Source organism: Macaca nemestrina, chromosome 18 (genome assembly GCF_043159975.1).
Source record: "Macaca nemestrina isolate mMacNem1 chromosome 18, mMacNem.hap1, whole genome shotgun sequence".
Lineage (NCBI taxonomy): Eukaryota > Metazoa > Chordata > Mammalia > Primates > Cercopithecidae > Macaca > Macaca nemestrina.
Window position 1 is genome coordinate 63430559 of NC_092142.1, and position 20800 is coordinate 63451358.

Below are 20800 nucleotides of genomic sequence, written 5' to 3' on the forward strand. Positions count from 1 at the left end.
GTTCATGTGTTTCACGTGCTCTTAAAATATTTTTTCCACATTCATATAGCCTTTTGCCAGTACAAAGAATGAGTTCTACATTTCTTCCTCTTAGAATAAAATTCAAAGATATGTTTTCCAAATGCTTCACAGTCTAACCTGTACACGCTGCTCTTTGATGGTGGCTGTATTTCAGAGCTCATGGTAGGTAAGGCAGATGGAACATTGTCTTATCTCCTTCCTGTCCATACCAGTTTCTTCTTGTAAGCTATAGAATGAACTAAAGGAAGATGACTGCTTTGTTTCTCACAACTAATGTGATCCGTGATTCATGATATGTACTATTCTCTTGGAATAATGTAAATAGGTTGTTTTATCCACTATAAGAGTTGACAAAACCAATATTCATGGAAAACAATTATAGTTTTAAAGTATGCTGTATGTTTCAGGTCCTTTTATAGGTGGTTCATACTTTTTATGTGTAATATTCAGTACAAGCCTATGGTTGATATTAGTGTTAATATTTTACAATAAGAACTCTGAAGATTAAAGTGATAACTACCACAGAGCTAGCCAATGGTAAAATAGGATTCAATTCAAATTGATCTGTATAAAATTAAGTTCTCCTTAATGACATTTCAGTGAGCAATTTTTTGTGGTTGCCTTTCAACTCTTGTAGCATCATGATGAAGCAGAGAAAAGAATATCTTCTGAGGAATGCTATATAGCATAGTAGCGTAGTATAGGGAAGGGAGGTAGACTTTGAAGCCAGATCCCCTGGGTTAAAATCCTGGCTCCATTATTTACAGCTGTGTCACTGTGTTTACGTCAGTAAAGTGCTCTTTGCCTCAGTCTCCTCATTTGTAAAATGGAAGCAATGATAGTAGGTACCTCTTTGGGTTATTATCAGAATTAAATGAACAGTGGTGAGCACAGTACAGGAGGAACTGTACGTGTTTGTTTGCTCTCACACCTTACCCCAGGCACTCCTGGGCAAGAAACTACCTCACCATTGAGTTTTAAGAAGAATATAATGTCTAGACTAAAGAAACAAAATTCAACACCCTATATCCTGCTATATACACATATGCATTCATTTTAACAAGAAGCAATGGAACATGTCCATTCTGTCTTTTTTTTTTTTTTTTTTTTTTTTTTGGAATTCTAGTTTGATGGTTTACTTACAAGGATAGAAGGATAAATTTAGAGATGAGACTACATATATATATATACACATATATATGCATAAATATGTTTGGTCTGCGATTTTTGAGTAGGTATATGGTTTTCAACCATCACTGTCTGCACATGAAATAACACAGAATTTAATCATTATACAACCCTACTTGTGAATTGGGAAAGGAGGGGATTTTTTTTTTCTATTTCAAAATATTCTCCTTATGTCTCTGAGTTTCTGAAAATCTTAAGTAATTTTCCCCCCTTTGGCGTCTTGTCATATCTTGAAGGTCAGGCTGACAGCAATGGACAAGCTCAATTTCTTTCTGATTTCCCAAGGAGACTCATTGATACACTTTTTTCTGTAGTGTATGATTAGGTCCCTCACATTAATAACAGAATACAGATCATCTATGATTCTGATTATTAGTCTCTCTTTAAAAAATGAGGGATTCATTTAACTAGTATTGAAGAACTAATTTAAAATTCACTAGCAATTCATTTCTCCCAGGTTATAGAATAGATTAAGAAGCACTGAATTTAAAATAAGCCTGGATCCTTAATGCATAGGGGAACATATTAAGAAACTATCTATAGGTAGCTTAACATAAAAAGAGAAATTTTAAAATTATAATTAAGTAGATATTATTTCTTGAGATTCTATCAACTGACTTAATGTTGTAATATTTTTTAGAGAATATTCAAGCAGATACACATCTGTACATATTAATGGGTATATAGAATAATGAGTCACACTTCTTAAATCAGGCCCAAATCAGTTCAAATCCTCTCACTGACATTTAGTAGCAGCCAGATCTTGGGAGAGTTGTTTATTTAACCTCTCTTACCATCAGTGTCTTCATTTATAACAGTGAGAAAAATAATTTTAGGCTTAAAGACAACATTTTTAAATATCTGTCACTTATTTCTTAGTCCACTTTATCACTGAAAATATCCCTTGATGTGTGTGTATATGTATGTTCAGCTATTCTATAAGAATGAAGGATTTGTAACATCTCATACATAGGTTTGATATTTGGAGCTTTGGCTCCAATCAAAAGTATTTTCAGCTTTATAGATAAAGGGAGCATTTGGGGTGAACTGAAAGAAAAATAGTCATCCAACAAAAAGTGATGATGCTTCTAACATCTTTTTACCAAGGTGATTTTTGCCTTTTATGGTTAATTATCTACCAAGTGCCTTTTACCCCCTTGCTGGGGTCATCATGTTCTATTTATTTTGAAGTCCTTCCAGAAATGTTTAAGGAGATAGCAAACTCCACTTGATCACTGGAATTTAGAAGGGGTTGGATATACAATGCTGATGTCCAACAGAACCAATGCACCTCTTTCCTACGTGTCCAAAACTCCAATTTTCTTTTTGCGTATAATTTTACTTAAAAAAAAGAATTGAAGTTTGACCTTATTCTATGTTAATACCCATTAGCTTGTCAGCAATTCTTCTTCTTATAAAATATTGCATTTTTAACTCCTTCCTGGAGGCTATGTTACCCAAGAGAAAATTTTTGCAGAATATGATCATATTTGAACCAAAATGTTGATTCTCAATTGCTACTGTTCATTTAGTTTTCACTTAGAACTGATGTCATCTGGTAGAAGCAATCATTATTAACACATACATCAATCTGGATTGTGTTAACTATTGAAAACTCTAGTTTATTTCATGGATCTCCCTTGTGTATATTGGCACATTTAGTGATGACCATTGGACTATGATAAATTTGAACTCCTGCAATTAGGTGTAACACCATTTATTTGAATAAAATTGTGGACTCTCTCTCTTTTAGATATTCACTATCTTTCAGCTTCTCTAAAATCTGACTATTTTCTTGTAATAATAAATTACAGGGTAAGAAAACATAAGATTAGTAACTGACAAAAGAATGGATAACAACAAAGAAATGAGTGACACTAATACTAATAACATCCAGCAGTTCCGAAGCATTGTCCACATGATAAACACTGGGTTAAACACTCTATGTCAGAAACCTCATTTAATCCTCATGAACAGCATATAAATTAGAAATAGTAATGTATTTCCATGTAACTGATGAAAAAACTGAGGTCAGAGGGGTTACAGGATAACCTACTCAAGATCATAATTGCAACACCAGACAGATGTGTGTGATGTATCGTATCAAAGTGGGCAGAGCTGGGCCCCAAGGAATCATCTATGTTTCGTGTCATGTTATGACACATGCTTCTAACCTTTACTATGGATTTGGCACAGTCTCTGTATATTTGTGTCACTCATTCACTATTTCAATTCTGGGCAGAAGCACCCACTTGACAGATGCTGTGGGGATTTCTTCCCGTGCACACCTAGGGCTTATCATAACAAAGTGGGGTTTTAAAAATGTTAAATTGGGTTATAGTTAGCTCCTAGAGGAACTGCATTTGTCCACATTGACTCATCTTCATTCAAATATTCAATTATGTTTTTTATTTGATCAAAAGGCATGAGTTTTGCATACATATATAGATATACACACTGACTGGATTTAAATAGGTATTGATGTTTAGCACAGCATTGGTTCAGAATCACTACTTGTTTTTATTGTGGAAGAAAAATGTACAGAAAACTTCTATGTTTACAACTCCATCACTGGTGCTAATCATGTTTTTATTATAATATCAACATTTAGGTAGCTAGTGTCTACAATCAAGTAGTAATATACTTGGATTTTTATAAGATGTTTATATTCTTTCATCTTGAACTGCATAACTGAGAATAAATTTCTATCATGTGTTATTTTTTAAAAATATTATTCTTTCATCTTTTAAATGAAGAGCAATCATTGTCATGCACTTATATATGTCATTTCACATTGTACCATGTGCATTTGAAATTTGGCAAATACTGTGTTAACATCAACAAATGATGGTTAAATTAAACTCAACTCGGCCAGTATATGTGTCTCTGTGTGTGTGTGTGTGTGCGCGCGCACGTGTGCATGTGTATAATACAAATTTGGTTAAAAAAAAATTCTAGAAGTCAAGAACAAGAGCTGTCTTAATCATTTTTGTTCTAGCAACACATTGAAAATGTATATCCTCCTGAGTAGAAAGATTTGGCAGCATATACTGCTATTTTGCCTCTTCTTTTAACGTTGAAATATTTGTATTAAGTTTTTTTTTGTGAACAATAAGAAACAATCAATTAACTCAAAAAGAAAGAAGTTCAATAGAAGGATATCAGCAAATGCACAGGGAGGCGAGTGAACCAGAGGAGGCTGGCCAGAGGAAATACAGATCCCATCCCTACTTCTGGCTCTGCCTTTCCTCCCAAGAAAGGGATGCTGCTGCCTCCACTTCAAAATAAACTGTGAAGTGTCTACACCTTTCTCATTACTCACTGAAGATTCCAAGTCCTGAGCAAAAAACGCTGATTTGCCACAGAGAAGCCAGGTCATGTGACCACATGTTAGTTACCAAAGAAGTAGGAGGAGAGAACACTGGGCGTTTTGATTTCTGAGTTGGGAGCAGCAGGAACAAAAAGAGGTGGCAAATGTCTCCTGGGAAATGACTAAATGGGGTTGATCACCGTTGATTTCAGTGAAGGGTTTTTTTCATAACTAGAATACGTTCATTTTAGAGGCGGAAAGCAAAAATAAATAAGGCCAGAAAAACTGTTCAAACATACTTTTTTGGGTACTGATTAACTTTGGGATCAAAATCATAACAGTTCCTTGGTGAAAATGAGAATGTCCAAACTACCTAGCACTTTTCAGGTAGAAGAGGTTGTCTGTCCAAGTGCAGTTACTGAGCTAAATGAAAGGGGCAGGTTTGTCATAATAACTTTTAAGCTTCTTCCCACTTGTATTCCTGGGGCTTTACTAGAAAAACATAAAACAAAAAAATCACACTTTTATATTATCTGTGGTTCTCCTTTCAAGTTTGATAGCTGATTTCTTACAAAAGGTTTCAGAACAAACTGAAGTCATAACCGAATTCCACAATATAGCTGTTGCAATCATTTCTGCCCAGCCACATGTTTTCAAAAGAAGAAGAAGAAAAAAAAAAAAACCTAATGAATCTGATAAAATCTTATACATGTTACCATATAAACAATACATGATTTTAAAAACAAAAGAAATTCTTATAGAAATGGACAATTGAATGGAATGTCTGGAGTGATGAAATTAAAATACCAGGGCTTTTCACCTATGAATGAAGTTTTAACACATAGACTTGACATAGCTTTGACTTGTTTATTTTACTCACACTTTGTTTAAGCATTTTCATAGTTACACCACAATTTCCTTTCTCTCTCAATATAATGAAATAATAATGATTACAACCACCACCAACATTAAAATGACTTTGTTGAATCAAACCCTTTAAAACAATGATTTAGTTTGTCTTTGTAATGACATGATATCAGCTTTTTAAAATGTTCTTTTTATTTTATTTGCTGAAGTCTCACTATATTATTTAATCATAATGGGGATAGTGAATATCCCTGCACAGTCTCTAAGCCGGTGCCTGTCACCTGATTGGTAACACATGAATCTCTATTGAATGAAATTTGATGAAGAAACCATTTATTATGTAATGCTAGATTAAAAGTAAGATGTCACAAAATGTTATATAGAAGGAGTCAGTCAAGATCGAGTACATCCTATGTAATTCAATTTTATGAAGTTCAAGAACAAGCAACATTTATATATGGTGATAGATATTAGTTTAGTGGTTTATCTCTGGAAAGGGTTTTGACTGGAAGGGTCAATAGGAAGCCTTTTGGGGTACTGCAAATGTCTTTGGTCTTATGCTTTGTGCATATTAAATTATGCCTAAAAATAAATCATAAAACAATACATATGTAGAGTTACTGATAAATTTTAAATATGTGTGTGGGAGCGTTTAATTACTTTGGAGAACATTAAAGCATATTAAAGGTCTTTTTGTCTTAGATGCTGCAGTTATGGGTAATTATGTTTTTATATCATATATTTTATAATTTTCTGTTATGATTACTTATATACTTTAATAAATGAAGCCAAAGATTTTATCATTGTATCACAATACCTATGAAGTCTTATACAGAGTTTATGCTCAAGAAAAACGAGTACAATTATTTGACCGGGAATAGAGCTGTTATTCTGAGTCAGAGGTTTTGAGCGGAAATAGATATTTCAGTTCACTTCATATATTTGTGTTTTGGATAAATGTCTACTTTCTTCTCCATAGTACCCTTAGTGGCTAGAATAGTTCTTGACACAGAGTGGGATGCCTATTAAATATTTGTTAAATGAGTGAATGAATCTCATGCACACTAAAATTATTACAATGAGCTTAAGTATAACTTGAAGCAGAACTCAAGTGTCCTTTACCTGTAATGAAATTGTGTTTGTCTCTACTCAGATAGGTAGTGAATAAACAATGAGGCATTCTCTTACAGAAAAGCCCTCCTAGTTTCAATAGCAAGTCATGTAGCATAGCAAGAATAAGGGATGGGAATTAACATCTGACAGATTCATTTGAAATCCTGATTTTGGCCGGGCGCGGTGGCTCAAGCCTGTAATCCCAGCACTTTGGGAGGCCGAGAAGGGCGGATCACGAGGTCAGGAGATCGAGACCATCCTGGCTAACACGGTGAAACCCCGTCTCTACTAAAAAAATACAAAAAACTAGCCGGGCGAGGTGACGGGCGCCTGTAGTCCCAGCTACTTGGGAGGCTGAGGCAGGAGAATGGCGTAAACCCGGGAGGCGGAGCTTGCAGTGAGCTGAGATCCGGCCACTGTACTCCAGCCCCAGCGACAGAGCAAGACTCCATCTCAAAAAAAAAAAAAAAAAGAAATCCTGATTTTGTCACATTGTCTTTTTGTGAAGTTTGCCTGGCTGCCCAAATATTCAAGTCCAATTTTCTTTATCTGCAAAACAGAAATGCTTCTGAAATTGAAGTAGATGATAAGAGTCAGCTCCTACTAAGCATTTGCTATGTACATTCTCTGTGCTAAAAGCATTGCATATGTTACCATATTGCTTGTATGCAAAGTATATGAATTGCTTAGCATAAAGCTCAATAAAAATACATTTCTTTTTTATGGCAATTCAATTCTTAAGACCATTCCAATTAACTTTCTACATATTTTCTATTGTCTAATTTATTTTCTTTGGGTTTTGTAAATTATTTTAGATTGTACTTTGTTGGCATTTCCCTAAAGACTTTAAATTTCTTAAAGGAATGAACATTTTGCTTTCTGAGTGGTATAAAGTTCAACGAATTACCAAATCTTAGCATGGTCAGTGATGACATGTAATCTTTCCCACAATAAATGCAGTATTTCTCTAATGATGACACATTTGATGGATTTAGGATACAGGATTTTTTTGAGATAGGGTCTTGCTGTGTGGTCCAGGCTGGTCTTGAAATCCTGGGCTCAAGCTATCCACCTGCCTCAGTCTCCTGAGTATCTGGGACCACAGGCACACACCACCATGTCTGGTGGCTTTATACTTTGAGTGAAGCAGAGTTATTCTCTTCTGAGATGCCAAGTTCCATTTTTTGACAACTCTGTGCCTTCCACTCTTAGACCATTCTTTTTTTCTCTGAAACAACATAGTTCTCTGACAAGCTGGAGATGGTTGCATATGAAAATCCCCATAAATTGATCATAAAAATAACAAATAGGGTAGTGATAGCTCTATTCTATAAATTGAAACTTTGTAGGGAGTGGCATATTCGATTTAAGAGTTTTGACTCAGAGAAAGGTAAAGATAGTGGAATCTGGAATAGGTTCTGATAGGAAAAAAGGGTGGTTGATTTAAAAAAAGTAGAAGAATTTCTTAACTTCCAGGGACTGGTGCCAACATAGGAGATGTCTTGGCTAAGAAACTGGAGAAGTGACATTTGCAGAGAAGATGCCATGGAAGAGAAAGACAAACACATACAGAGCCTCCTCCTTGAAAGTAGGTTTGAGAAAGGTGACAGGTTGAGTGGATGGATTCAGGGACTCTAGTCACACTAACAGTGCCAAAACCAATAGGAACTGATGTCCCTGGAGTTTCTCTATAGTGAGGGGACTATCAGTTCCTTGTGGAGTGTCTGCTTTGTGTCAGCTTCTCTGCTAGGCATTTGGAGGAGTTATTTCATTTAGTATTCGGAGCAGCCTCCGTGTTAGGAATCATTATCCCAGATGAAGAAGCAGAGGCTGAGGGAGATGAGGAGGGGGAAAGAAGAGAAAAAGGCATAAAAACTTTCCTCCTTTGGAACACAAATGAGAATGAGGCATGAGTTTTTTAAAAGTACTGAGATTTCTCTCTACACCCCCTCCCAGCTTTTTTTAATGTCCTCAAAAGGCTGGGATTAGGAATCCTCCCACAGCCCATGTCTCCTGAGAACTTACATAGCACTGCTTCTGATTAAACTAACAGATTAGACCCAATGGCATAAGGCACAGCTTCTCTCCTTTGAGAAAGAGCAAGTAAGAATGAGGTGTTAGATTGCAAAGCTAATTATACATTCTGTTCAAGTGTCAACCATCTGTTGCAATTGTTTAAAAAGCAGACATAAGTCAACTGTTGGGGCGGGATGTTTATTGTAGTGAACACACAGGAAGCTTTCAACACCCTTGGAGAACCCTTGCTCTATCACGTGCCTGTAGGCTGCAATGAGATTCCACTGATGTCTTGAGAAACCCACCTTTTCAAGGGAGGGTAAGTGATAGCTCCAGGTAGCTGAAGATTAAGGACTAGTCACAGAGACTCCATCAGCACTGGAAAAGACCTTAAACATTATGTGATCCACACTCAGTGTACAGATGGGAAAACAGAGATACAGTGAAGACAAGGCACTACCTATTACTTATAATCTTAAAATTTTCTGCAAAATTTTGTGTCTGCACATAGAGCCCTCTCTAAAGGAAAGGGTAGAACACTATTTTTATTTTTCTCTGTACTTCATGGATAGTATAATACTCAATGCAGAAAAATAAAGGAAAGTTCTTCTCAACATTGGAAAGTCAACAAAGAGAAGGAAGTTGTCCAAGGGTGTGCTGCTAGTAATGGTCAGGGTCATTTGTAAAACGTTGTAAAAATATAATTAGTTGTAGTGTGGATGAAAGGTCAGGATGTACAGAGAAAGCGGCACATTCCCTCCTACGCCAGAGTCGTACTGTTCTTTTCCTTATCAATTTCTTTATTGAATAAGCTGAAAGTTCTACCAAACTGAGGCTGCCCATAATTTTCTTTGTTAAGAACAACTGGAATGAGCCTGAAAGTTATTTTCACGTACAAAATGGGAGTCAACTGACATCCAACAATAAGGAACACTAACTCAAACCAGAAAAAAACCTTTTATTCTGATTCATTCTATTTCTGAGTGAATAATGAAGTATTTTTGATAAAAGCAAATTTTGCCTTTTTGTATTAATGAATATATTTAGTTTCTGAGACAATCAAGGGGAGATTGTTGTAGGCATCATGGGGAGGACTTCCTCCAGCCCAGTTCCATTGGAGTCTGCAACCACCATGTAGAGGTGGGAAGCGTTCTCTTGCATCCCTGGCTTCAGATCACTCACCAGAGATGTGCATTTCACTATCAGCATGTCACAGTGCATAGACTGAGTTATCTTTCATTGATTTGAATGAAAGACAACTTCCATGTTTCTTTTTGTAATTCTATAATTGATTTTTAGTTTTGCCATCACTAGCAGCATGTCCATGTACAACTTGCTTCTCTCTTTGTTGATGTTCCAATGCTGAGAAGAACTTTCCTCTTCTATTTTCTATGAAAAATTACAAAATCCCTTCACTTGTTCTTCACGAGACCTATTACCCAGACTCTGGGACTGTTTCCTGTGGAAGCATTCCTGTTGTCAGTGACCTGTGAAAATAACATGCTCAGGTTTGGCCAATGGAATTTCTGAAGAATAAGTGATGGTTCTAATAACACCTTGCCACTGAGTTCCTATTTAATTGAATCACACTCAGGGAGTCAGGTAAGAATAAGAAGTTGTTTCAGATTAATTACTTTTCCTCAAAACTAGACATGACTTTAACTCAGGACTTCAGTTGGCTGCTGAGTCTTTCTTTTATAATTTTCCCCCTATTTTCATATTCAAGTCTTGGGCATTGGGTCCTGGGTCAACAGAGGAATACCTGACTACAATTTTCCAGCCACCTACAGAGTCATTTCAGCCATTTCCACCACTTTTTCAAAGAGAGTGAAATGGGCACTACTTTTCAACCTGAGGTGTGGCTGATGAAGCTCAGTAGAGCTTCTGCCTTTGAAATTAGATTGGTGATTTTTTTGTGTGTCAAAAGGAGTGGTCACTGAGGTTCATACAAGGACAACTTTAAGGTGTTTAAAAAATACTACCCCCTCTTGGGGTTTGGAGTTGAAGATCTCTCAGTGGGACTTAACTGGAAATTAGGTATCTTCTTACAGCTTAGAGAGAAAATAAATGAAAAAAATTATTGCAAGAAAACTCACTGGTTTTTTTCCACTTCATTTTCTTTACATTTCGTTGTGATGTCAGAGCTGCTGTGGCTGTATTAATGCCTCAACCTCACGATTATTTTTACCCTGTTTTCTTTACTGTTCTTACAATGTGAGGACCATATCGTTTCCTCACATAAATGCTGCTCAAATGACCACCTCACTCCCTCACTCAGGGGAATGCTACCCTCAGTCTCTATGCTTTTAATATCAAGAAAAAGAAAACTATCAGTGTATCTTTTTTATTTAGTAGCATTTATTTGCATACTACCCCCTAAAGATTTAAAGTGCATTTTAACAAACAAAAAACAAAACAAAACAAAAAATATATATAATAAAATAATGAAAAACAAAATGAGAGTAAGAAAACAGGAGTAAGAGGAAATATTATTGAGAATAGAAATTCAAAATCATGGTGAAAAATGAAATTAAGTGTTCTGCCACATTATGGCCACTTTCCCACCTCCAAGTTGGCCTCAATTTTGTTGAAAGCTAAGCATTATAATTTATATAGTTTTCATCATGGAAAGGAACAAGATAATTATTTTATCTTGAGTGTTTTCATCCAGATCTTTATTATAGTTGATGTGCAATGTCCCGGTTTTATTTTGCATTCTCTTAATTAGAGTGAAAATATATTACAGTTAATGTTAAAAGTAGTTTGTGTTTCAGTAAAAATACATAATATGACAAATAACAAGTCACAAGGAGTGAATAGGAATGAGAGAATGCACATAGCTCAAATCCATGTAACTAAATTTCTCCAAATTCTCTCAACAGTAGCCTTTGTTGTTAGCAATGTGTTGCTAGATACCATAAGGAGGACTCACAAATTAATGTCATCACAAAGTTCAGATGAGTGTGATCGCCTAATTGCCCCATCTAGGGCAATGTGACCTTCACATACTGAGTTAGTGCTGTTGCAGACTAGAAACTCAAGGAGTTCCCGGTAAGGAGTGTCTGCCCTCCTCCTGATCTTGCTCCTCAGCCTGAGTAACTAGGATCCGGTCTTTTCTGGTATTCTGGCAAAAACTGGGTCACTACCTTAGAACAATGTCTAGTTATCCCTTCTCTTAACAGGGTGATATGTTTTGCTTTCGTCATACTTCTTAGGCACTCTAATTTTTACCCTAAATCCTGTCCCTGTGGTTTGTCGTCTGCTTTGACCTTTGGTCATGAGTGTTCTTGATACAATACCAGCCAGATCAATTCATCTTCTTAGTAGCTGTATCACTGACTTCCCTTTTTTCGCCTCCTCCTCTAGGGATATTTGAGGAATAGTTTGGTCTGCAGGTCTCCAGCCCTAACCATCTGAATTATTCAAATGTCAACCCAGTTAAATTCTAGTAATAAATGTTCATCTCTGGATGATTTCTTTTTCTTTTAATCAATCATTAGAAGCTTATTACTTTACAGAATGGTTCTAACTATAAATAGATGTTTTTCCCAGGAGCTCTCCCTCAGGAAGCTCGGATGTTTGGGCAGTTCTTTCTTTTCTTTTATTTTCTTTCTTTCCCCTTTCCGGTCAATGTATTAGTCATCCTCCCAGGAGAATTTTGAAATCATGGGATTCACCCCAATGCATCTTTATCAAAAACCTATTTTATTTTCTGCAGATTTATGCCCAGGCCCTTTTCATACATTTTATATTATTTCATCTCAAAAAAGTCCTTATAAAATTGCTATTACTAGTATCTGTTTTACAAGTGATAAGAATGACAAACAGAAAGTTAATGCTATTTGCCCAGAGTCACAGAATTAGTCAATGACAGATACGGAATTGGACTTGTAAATTTCTTCTACTTTCTCTCTTAGGGGCCAACGTTATGCAAATATTTTAATACAGTGTTTCTGTTTCAAAGTATGATTGTTTCTTATGAATTCAAACTGATGTATTTCAAACTAGTAAGTAGCTTTATATTTCAAAGATGAAATCCAAAATCATCTGGCTCAAATATATTATATGTTTTTTTTGTTTTTTTTTAAATTTATTTATTATTATTATACTTTAAGTTGTAGGGTACATGTGCATAACGTGCAGGTTTGTTACATATGTATACTTGTGCCATGTTGGTGTGCTGCACCCATCAACTCGTCATTTACATCAGGTATAACTCCCAATGCAATCCCTCCCCCCTCCCCCTCAACATGATAGGCCCCGGTGTGTGATGTTCCCCTTCCTGAGTCCAAGTGATCTCATTGTTCAGTTCCCATCTATGAGTGAGAACATGCGGTGTTTGGTTTTCTGTTCTTGTGATAGTTTGCTAAGAATGATGGTTTCCAGCTGCATCCATGTCCCTACAAAGGACACAAACTCATCCTTTTTGATGGCTGCATAGTATTCCATGATGTATATGTGCCACATTTTCTTAATCCAATCTGTCACTGATGGACATTTGGGTTGATTCCAAGTCTTTGCTATTGTGAATAGTGCCGCAATAAACATACGTGTGCATGTGTCTTTATAGCAGCATAATTTATAATCCTTTGGGTATATACCCAGTAATGGGATGGCTGGGTCATATGGTACATCTAGTTCTAGATCCTTGAGGAATCGCCATACTGTTTTCCATAATGGTTGAACTAGTTTACAATCCCACCAACAGTGTAAAAGTGTTCCTATTTCTCCACATCCTCTCCAGCACCTGTTGTTTCCTGACTTTTTAATGATGGCCATTCTAACTGGTGTGAGATGGTATCTCATTGTGGTTTTGATTTGCATTTCTCTGATGGCCAGTGATGATGAGCATTTTTTCATGTGTCTGTTGGCTGTCTGAATGTCTTCTTTTGAGAAATGTCTGTTCATATCCTTTGCCCACTTTTTGATGGGGTTGTTTGTTTTTTTCTTGTAAATTTGTTTGAGTTCTTTGTAGGTTCTGGATATTAGCCCTTTGTCAGATGAGTAGATTGCAAAAATTTTCTCCCATTCTGTAGGTTGCCTGTTCACTCTGATGGTAGTTTCTTTTGCTGTGCAGAAGCTCTTTAGTTTAATGAGATCCCATTTGTCAATTTTGGCTTTTGCTGCTGTTGCTTTTGGTGTTTTAGACATGAAGTCTTTGCCCATGCCTATGTCCTGAATGGTACTACCTAGGTTTTCCTCTAGGATTTTTATGGTATTAGGTCTAACATTTAAGTCTCTAATCCATCTTGAATTAATTTTCGTATAAGGAGTAAGGAATGGATCCAGTTTCAGCTTTCTACTTATGGCTAGCCAATTTTCCCAGCACCATTTATTAAATAGGGAATCCTTTCCCCATTTCTTGTTTCTCTCAGGTTTGTCAAAGATCAGATGGCTGTATATGTGTGGCATTATTTCTGAGGACTCTGTTCTGTTCCATTGGTCTATATCTCTGTTTTGGTACCAGTACCATGCTGTTTTGGTTACTGTAGCCTTGTAGTATAGTTTGAAGTCAGGTAGCGTGATGCCTCCAGCTTTGTTCTTTTGACTTAGGATTGTCTTGGAGATGCAGGCTCCTTTTTGGTCCCATATGAACTTTAAAGCAGTTTTTTCCAATTCTGTGAAGAAACTCATTGGTAGCTTGATGGGGATGGCATTCAATCTATAAATTACCTTGGGCAGTATGGCCATTTTCACGATATTGATTCTTCCTATCCATGAGCATGGTATGTTCTTCCATTTGTTTGTGTCCTCTTTTATTTCACTGAGCAGTGGTTTGTAGTTCTCCTTGAAGAGGTCCTTTACATCCCTTGTAAGTTGGATTCCTAGGTATTTGATTCTCTTTGAAGCAATTGTGAATGGAAGTTCATTCCTGATTTGGCTCTCTGTTTGTCTGTTACTGGTGTATAAGAATGCTTGTGATTTTTGCACATTAATTTTGTATCCTGAGACTTTGCTGAAGTTGCTTATCAGCTTAAGGAGATTTTGGGCTGAGACAATGGGGTTTTCTAAATATACAATCATGTCATCTGCAAACAGGGACAATTTGACTTCTTCTTTTCCTAACTGCATACCCTTGATTTCTTTCTCTTGCGTGATTGCCCTAGCCAGAACTTCCAACACTATGTTGAATAGGAGTGGTGAGAGAGGGCATCCCTGTCTTGTGCCAGTTTTCAAAGGGAATTTTTCCAGCTTTTGCCCATTCAGTATGATATTGGCTGTGGGTTTGTCATAAATAGCTCTTATTATTTTGAGGTACATTCCATCGATACCAAATTTATTGAGTGTTTTTAGCATGAAGGGCTGTTGAATTTTGTCAAAAGCCTTTTCTGCATCTATTGAGATAATCATGTGGTTCTTATCTTTGGTTCTGTTTATATGCTGGATTATGTTTATTGATTTGCGAATGTTGAACCAGCCTTGCATCCCAGGGATGAAGCCCACTTGATCATGGTGGATAAGCTTTTTGATGTGTTGCTGAATCCGGTTTGCCAGTATTTTATTGAGGATTTTTGCATCGATGTTCATCAGGGATATTGGTCTAAAATTCTCTTTTTTTGTTGTGTCTCTGCCAGGCTTTGGTATCAGGATGATGTTGGCCTCATAAAATGAGTTAGGGAGGATTCCCTCTTTTTCTATTGATTGGAATAGTTTCAGAAGGAATGGTACCAACTCCTCCTTGTACCTCTGGTAGAATTCAGCTGTGAATCCATCTGGTCCTGGACTTTTTTTGGTTGGTAGGCTATTAATTATTGCCTCAATTTCAGAGCCTGCTATTGGTCTATTCAGGGATTCAACTTCTTCCTGGTTTAGTCTTGGAAGAGTGTAAGTGTCCAGGAAATTATCCATTTCTTCTAGATTTTCCAGTTTATTTGCGTAGAGGTGTTTATAGTATTCTCTGATGGTAGTTTGTATTTCTGTGGGGTCGGTGGTGATATCCCCTTTATCATTTTTTATTGCATCAATATGATTCCTCTCTTTTTTCTTCTTTATTAGTCTTGCTAGCGGTCTGTCAATTTTGTTGATCTTTTCAAAAAACCAACTCCTGGATTCATTGATTTTTTGGAGAGTTTTTTGTGTCTCTATCTCCTTCAGTTCTGCTCTGATCTTAGTTATTTCTTGCCTTCTGCTAGCTTTCGAATGTGTTTGCTCTTGCCTCTCTAGTTCTTTTAATTGCGATGTTAGAGTGTCAGTTTTAGATCTTTCCTGCTTTCTCTTGTGGGCATTTAGTGCTATAAATTTCCCTCTACACACTGCTTTAAATGTGTCCCAGAGATTCTGGTATGTTGTATCTTTGTTCTCATTGGTTTCAAAGAACATCTTTATTTCTGCCTTCATTTCGTTATGTACCCAGTAGTCATTCAGGAGCAGGTTGTTCAGTTTCCATGTAGTTGAGTGGTTTTGATTGAGTTTCTTAGTCCTGAGTTCTAGTTTGATTGCACTGTGGTCTGAGAGACAGTTTGTTATAATTTCTGTTCTTGTACATTTGCTGAGGAGTGCTTTACTTCCAATTATGTGGTCAATTTTGGAATAAGTGCGATGTGGTGCTGAGAAGAATGTATATTCTGTTGATTTGGGGTGGAGAGTTCTATAGATGTCTATTAGGTCTGCTTGCTGCAGAGATGAGTTCAATTCCTGGATATCCTTGTTAACTTTCTGTCTCGTTGATCTGTCTAATGTTGACAGTGGAGTGTTGAAGTCTCCCATTATTATTGTATGGGAGTCTAAGTCTCTTTGTAAGTCTCTAAGGACTTGCTTTATGAATCTGGGTGCTCCTGTATTGGGTGCATATATATTTAGGATAGTTAGCTCTTCCTGTTGAATTGATCCCTTTACCATTATGTAATGGCCTTCTTTGTCTCTTTTGATCTTTGATGGTTTAAAGTCTGTTTTATCAGAGACTAGTATTGCAACCCCCACTTTTTTTTGTTCTCCATTTGCTTGGTAAATCTTCCTCCATCCCTTTATTTTGAGCCTATGTATGTCTCTGCGTGTGAGATGGGTCTCCTGAATACAGCAGACTGATGGGTCTTGACTCTTTATCCAGTTTGCCAGTCTGTGTCTTTTAATTGGAGCATTTAGCCCATTTACATTTAAGGTTAAGATTGTTATGTGTGAACTTGATCCTGCCATTATGATATTAACTGGTTATTTTGCTCGTTAGTTGATGCAGTTTCTTCCTAGCCTCGATGGTCTTTACATTTTGGCATGTTTTTGCAATGGCTGGTACCAGTTGTTCCTTTCCATGTTTAGTGCTTCCTTCAGGGTCTCTTGTAAGGCAGGCCTAGTGGTGACAAAATCTCTAAGCATTTGCTTATCTGTAAAGGATTTTATTTCTCCTTCACTTATGAAACTTAGTTTGGCTGGATATGAAATTCTGGGTTTAAAATTCTTTTCTTTAAGAATGTTGAATATTGGCCCCCACTCTCTTCTGGCTTGGAGAGTTTCTGCCGAGAGATCTGCTGTTAGTCTGATGGGCTTCCCTTTGTGGGTAACCCGACCTTTCTCTCTGGCTGCCCTTAAGATTTTTTCCTTCATTTCAACTTTGGTGAATCTGGCAATTATGTGTCTTGAGTTGCTCTTCTCGAGGAGTATCCTTGTGGCGTTCTCTGTATTTCCTGGATTTGAATGTTGGCCTGCCCTACTAGGTTGGGGAAGTTCTCCTGGATGATATCCTGAAGAGTGTTTTCCAACTTGGTTCCATTTTCCCCCTCACTTTCAGGCACCCCAATCAGACGTAGATTTGGTCTTTTTACATAATCCCATACTTCTTGCAGGCTTTGTTCATTTCTTTTTCTTCTTTGTTCTTTTGGTTTCTCTTCTCGCTTCATTTCATTCATTTGATCCTCAATCGCAGATACTCTTTCTTCCAGTTGATCAAGTCGGTTACTGAAGCTTGTGCATTTGTCACGTATTTCTCGTGTCATGGTTTTCATCTCTTTCCTTTCGTTTATGACCTTCTCTGCATTAATTACTCTAGCCATCAATTCTTCCACTTTTTTTTCAAGATTTTTAGTTTCTTTGCGCTGGGTACGTAATTCCTCCTTTAGCTCTGAGAAATTTGATGGACTGAAGCCTTCTTCTCTCATCTCGTCAAAGTCATTCTCCGTCCAGCTTTGATCCGTTGCTGGCGATGAGCTGCGCTCCTTTGCCGGGGGAGATGCGCTCTTATTTTTTGAATTTCCAGCTTTTCTGCCCTGCTTTTTCCCCATCTTTGTGGTTTTATCTGCCTCTGGTCTTTGATGACGGTGATGTACTGATGGGGTTTTGGTGTAGGTGTCCTTCCTGTTTGATAGTTTTCCTTCTAACAGTCAGGACCCTCAGCTGTAGGTCTGTTGGAGATTGCTTGAGGTCCACTCCAGACCCTGTTTGCCTGGGTATCAGCAGCAGAGGCTGCAGAAGATAGAATATTTCTGAACAGCAAGTGTACCTGTCTGATTCTTGCTTTGGAAGCTTCCTCTCAGGGGTGTACTCCACCCTGTGAGGTGTGGGGTGTGAGACTGCCCCTAGTGGGGGATGTCTCCCAGTTAGGCTACTCAGGTGTCAGGGACCCACTTGAGCAGGGAGTCTGTCCCTTCTCAGATCTCAACCTCCGTGTTGGGAGATCCACTGCTCTCTTCAAAGCTGTCAGACAGAGTCGTTTGCGTCTGCAGAGGTTTCGGCTGCGTTTGTTATTGCCTTGTCCCCAGAGGTGGAGTCTACAGAGACAGGCAGGTTTCCTTGAGCTGCTGTGAGCTCCACCCAGTTCGAGCTTCCCAGCAACTTTGTTTACCTACTTAAGCCTCAGCAATGGCGGGCGCCCCTCCCCCAGCCTCGCTGCTGCCTTGCCGGTAGATCACAGACTGCTGTGCTAGCAATGAGGGAGGCTCCGTGGGTGTGGGACCCTCCCGGCCAGGTGTGGGATATGATCTCCTGGTGTGCCTGTTTGCTTAAAGTGCAGTATTGGGGTGGGAGTTACCCGATTTTCCAGGTGTTGTGTGTCTCAGTTCCCCTGGCTAGGAAAAGGGATTCCCTTCCCCCTTGCGCTTCCCAGGTGAGGCAATGCCTCGCCCTGCTTCAGCTCTCGCTGGTCGGGCTGCAGCAGCTGACCAGCACCGATCGTCCGGCACTCCCCAGTGAGATGAACCCAGTACCTCAGTTGAAAATGCAGAAATCACCGGTCTTCTGTGTTGCTCGCGCTGGGAGTTGGAGACTGGAGCTGTTCCTATTTGGCCATCTTGCTCCGCCCCCTCAAATATATTGTATGTTAATGGTCAAAGTACTCCTGTTGAAAATGTCAAATTTTGTGTTCGGTTACAGGGAATATGGAATTCCTAGAGAAGGAACCAATGGGGTATTTTTTCCACACGTTTTATTTGAAGGCCTGATGTTGCATTTTATTTCTTTTTAATTTTTTTAAATTAATAGATTTAGGTAAACAAGTGGTTTTCAGTGATATGGATTAACTGTGTAGTGATGATGCTTGGACTTTTAATGTAGCCATCACCCAAATGGTGTACATTGTACCCAATAGGTAGTTTTTTTAACCCGAACCCTTCTCCACGCTCCCTGATTCTGAGTCTCTAAAGGCAAGTATACCACTCCGTATGCCTCTGTCTACCCGGAGCTTAGTTCCCACTTATCAGTGAGATCATGCAGTAATTGCTTTTCCATTCCTGAGTTACTTTACATAGGATAATAAACTCCAGCTCCATCCAAGTTGCTACAAAAGGCATTATTTTGGTTTTAATGAAAGAGCAAGGTACGGCACACTGTGGCTCACACCTGTAATCCCAGCACTTCGGGAGGCCAAGGTGGGAGGATTGCTTGAGCCCAGGAGTTCAAGAGCAGCCTGGGCAACATAATGAGATTCCATCTCCACAAAAAATACAAAAAAAAAAAAAATTATCCAGGCATGGTGGCGCACGTATAGTCCCAGCTACTTGACAGGCTTAGGCGGAAGGACTGCTTGAGCCGGGGAGCAAAAGTTGCATTAAGCTGAGTTTGGTTTGTGCCTGTGCACTCCAGCCTGAGTGACAAAGTGAGACCCTGTCTCAAAACAAAACAAAACAAAACAAAACAAAATGAGTAGTCTTCTACGGTGTACATATACCACATTTTCTTTATCTGCTCCTCAGCTAAAGTTAGATTGGTTCCATGTCTTTGCAATTGTGAATTGTGCTGCTATAGAAATACAGATGCAGATGTCTTCTTGATATAGTGACTTCTTTTCCTTTGGGTCGATGCCCAGTAGCGAGATGGCGGGATTGAATGTATAGTTTAGTGCTTTGAGAAAACTCCATACAGTTTTCCATAGAGATTGTACTAATTTACCTTCCCACCCACAGTGTATGTGTTCCCTTTTCACTGCATCTGCACCAACATCTATTGTTCTTTGACTTTAATTCCGACTGGAGTAAGGTGATATCTCATTACAGTTTTAAATTACATTTCTTTGATGATTAGTGATGTTGAACATTTTTTCATAAGTTTGTTGGACATTTGTACATCTTCTTTTAAACAGTGTCTTTTGTGTCATTTACCTATTTTTTAAATTAATTATTAATTTTTTTCTTGCTGATGTGAGTTCCTTGCAGATTCTTGGTACTAGTCCTTTTTCAGATGTATAGTTTGCAAATATTTTCTTCCATTCTGTAGGTTGGCTGTTTACTCTGTTGATTATTTATTTTGCTGGACAGAAGCCTTTTACTTAACTCTTATTTATCTACTTTTATTTTTGTTGGATTTGCTTTCAGAGTCTTAGTCATAAATTCTTTCTTATGCCAATGTCCAGAGAAGTTTTTCATAAATTTTCTTCTAGAATGTTTAATGTTTTGGTCTTATACTTAAGTCTTTAATCCATTTTGAGTTAATTTTTGTATATGGTGAGAGACAGAGATCCAGTTTCACTCTTCTGCATGTGGCTATCCAATTTTCTCAGTACCATTTATTGAATAGAATATTTCATCCCTAGTGGATATTTTTGCCTGCTTTGTCAAAGATTAGTTAGTTGCGTGCATTGTGCTTTATTTTTGGTTTTTCTGTTCTGTTGCATTGGTCTATGAGTTATTTTTACACCAGTCTCATGCTGTCTTGCTTACTATAACCTTGTTAGGTTATATGAAGTTAGGTAAAGTGATATACCTCTAGATTTGCTCTTTTTGCTAGAGATTGTTTTGGCTATTTGGGTTCTTTTTTGGTTCCATACAAATCTTAGACTATTTTCTCTAGTTCTGTGAATAATAACATTGGTTTTTTGACAGGAGTTGCACCGAATCTGCAGATTGCTTTGGGCAGTGTGGTCGT

The 20800-nt window shown here is 37.7% G+C and overlaps 1 long non-coding RNA gene across 1 annotated transcript in view; it reads left to right on the forward strand.

The window, feature by feature from the left end:
• The window catches only part of LOC105491480 (uncharacterized), a 101103-nt gene that overhangs the window by 31969 nt on the left and 48334 nt on the right, over nt 1–20800 (forward strand). The window lies entirely within an intron of this gene.